Below are 2,971 nucleotides of genomic sequence, written 5' to 3'. Positions count from 1 at the left end.
CTTTTTAAGGCTTTGAGAAGATCAATTTTAACCTCAGCCATAAGCCCTTTCAAGTTTTTTTTTTCTTCTGCTCATGGTTTTTGATGTTTATCATCACTAATGCAATACCTATATTATGTATATGACCGAGTTTACAAAGGAGTAGGACTCAGTCAATTTGTTCCAATATTTTCACCAGCGAATGTCTTTGGAACATACAGAAATTGACCTGAATTGCAAACTGTCTGAAAGTCTTTGTTTTGCATCAGAATTAAACGTTTATTCCATATATTGCAAGGTAAGTTCTGCATCATACACAAGCTTATTATTTCTCATTAATGGGAGACAAACATTATACAGAAAGACTGCCTGGTCAGATTCCTGCACATTCAGACAGACAAGCACATACACTTTGGGAAACAGACACAGTTCATGCTCCAGTGAATTTCTCAGGCGTTGATCCAGAAAGTCTGTCAGTTTAGATAAACCAGTGATACCATGGTAACCACAACAGGGATTTAGCGTAACCCGCTTCAAAAGTACTCCAAATTGTTTTTACTACAGCATGTGTTTGACATCTTATTACACCGGGGACAAAACAGGCTCTAAATAAGTCAAAAGGTTTTGATATGCTTCAACTTTGAACACATTTTCAAAACACTGTGGTTTTATTTTACATCATTTATTCAGATGCAGTTCGGGAAGCAATATTGATGCGAGTAAAAATGTACAAATGCATTGTAACAGACACTAACTATAAAAATAACTGTTATTCGTCAAAGGGAGTTAGAAAGGATAATTGTACAGCCTTTGGATTAATGGAAAAATAAACACAGTCATTACTATTTAAAAAAGGCCTCAAAACCCATCTATTCAATAGAGCCTTTCCCGAGACCTTTTATTTATTACCACCCTTCTATTTTATTTGTATTTTTATTGTCTGTTTTGTATTGCTTTTTATTCATTCTACCGTGTTGTGTACTGTTTTTATACTGTTCATGCTCACTGCTTGTAGCACTTTGGGATTTGAAGTCAAATATGAAGTGCTTTATAAATGAAACCCATTATTATTATTATTATTATTATTAGTCCTTCTTTGTGAACATTACAATCGTATCTGTGCATTTCTTAATATGAAATGCAGCCAAAAGAAAAGCTAAGAAAGGTTAAATTTGTTTTCTCCAAATTATACTGTATCCAGTTATTCCAAAAACTAAATAAATGGGCATCCGTCTTAGGAGTGAAATCTAGGTATTTCAGCACCTTGCATCACGAGTATTGATGAGCAACTCTATCAAGGCCTTGAGACATCCAGTATGTTGTAATAACATGTTATTTCTTTGATCTTTATAGGTACAATCTCTGACATACATAGATAAACAGCAATAAAACAGGTCTCTTTCTGTGTTTTGCATGCAGTGTGAGAGCAAAACAGTACTATAACCGATTCATTAGCCAATTTGTATTTTTAACATATTTTACCGTCATGGAGTCAGCTGAATTAGGCATTCACAATATATTTAGATGGAAGTTAATCTAATTATAAACCTGTAAATATTGTTAATATTTAGTTTTATGTGGTATCTGTTGTTTATTGTGGCCAACAGCGACTACAGCTGCGTGACCCACTTCAGTGTAAAAACCTGTGTTTGCCACAATGGGGTGATAAACAATTCATTAACTTCCTAGGCAGGATTTAGGTGATGATGAAGCATGATGACATCCTTCTTGTCAGTGCAAAGTTATTAAAAGATATACAATATTAAAGGACAGAAGCAGGCTCACTGCAGCGGGGAAATCTGTGGTTCCAAGTTTTAAGGCCATGTCTGCCATCAAAACATAAAACAAATGAATAAAACTGCATCGGATAAAATAATCAAATGGGACATAAAGGTCAAGTTTTTTCAAAGGATCTTGTCTTTCTCAGCTGTTGCAACTTTGCCCTCTCCGCAATCCATTTTTGCCCAAAAATGTTAGATAGTATGATATGGAAAAATTCTAAAATCCAAAAGTATATGAAATATCAAAAGTACATTTACAGGTCTTTAAAGAAAATTGGGTAAATTAGTTGCATTTTTGTGTATTAAACGTGTTCCATAAAATCATTTCTTATACAGTACTGCATACAGTGTATACATCCTCCTTGTTGAGGAGATAACACCACTTTCCTATAAACATTTTATATATTTATTGTATTTTAGGAGAAAACAATAATTCCATGAGCCCAAAGATGTATATAATACGAGAAGAAGAATACTTTCAGGTCAATTGATTTTAACAATTTAAAAGTGTCTTGCGATTTGTGCTCATGCACGGCTGGACACTAATAACATTAAATGACATAAAGCACAAATGAGATATTCTTAACCAAGCAAAATGCCAGTTTAATGTATTTCAGTATTTACCCAAACAATTCTGAAAGATGTTAATTTAAAGTACAGACAATTGTGACCCTTAAATGAACCATAAAATCCCACAGATGAACGTGAAAGTCACAAAAACTACAGTCACATGCTAAACTGCGATTCTCGATTCTCAGGGGAGCTTAAGATTCTCATTCCATCATTGCGGATATTTGAAACACATCAGATAGAATATTAAAATCACAATTTTCGCCTTGCCACAAGTTGATTGACAAGTGAGACCTTGACATTAACCTGTTTAGTGAAAGCACACCTGTCTGACTTTCTGCTTCCAGTTTGCCTATTATTTAAAATCCTGATGGCTGTTTTCCTTAAATCCTCTGCCGAAACCAGGAAAATAATCTTGCTTAATTTGAATCCATAATGCCTTGTTTTAATAATTGGCTCAATAGTGGCCAGCTATACCGTTATTTAAATTATTCTCCCTCTCCGGGTAACCTGTCCTGACTGTATGAACCTGGAGTGCAGTGCGAGGCCATGTTATTCATCATCCCTGCCCAGCTGCATTCAACATATTTCCATATGTGACCGGTGGGAATAAAACATCGGAGAGGAGAGGTCTAATTTTT

The sequence above is a fragment of the Notothenia coriiceps genome, unplaced genomic scaffold (assembly GCF_000735185.1).
Source record: "Notothenia coriiceps isolate Sejong01 unplaced genomic scaffold, NC01 NC01_scaffold00003274, whole genome shotgun sequence".
Classification (NCBI taxonomy): Eukaryota; Metazoa; Chordata; class Actinopteri; order Perciformes; family Nototheniidae; genus Notothenia; species Notothenia coriiceps.
This window is presented reverse-complemented; position numbering follows the sequence as displayed.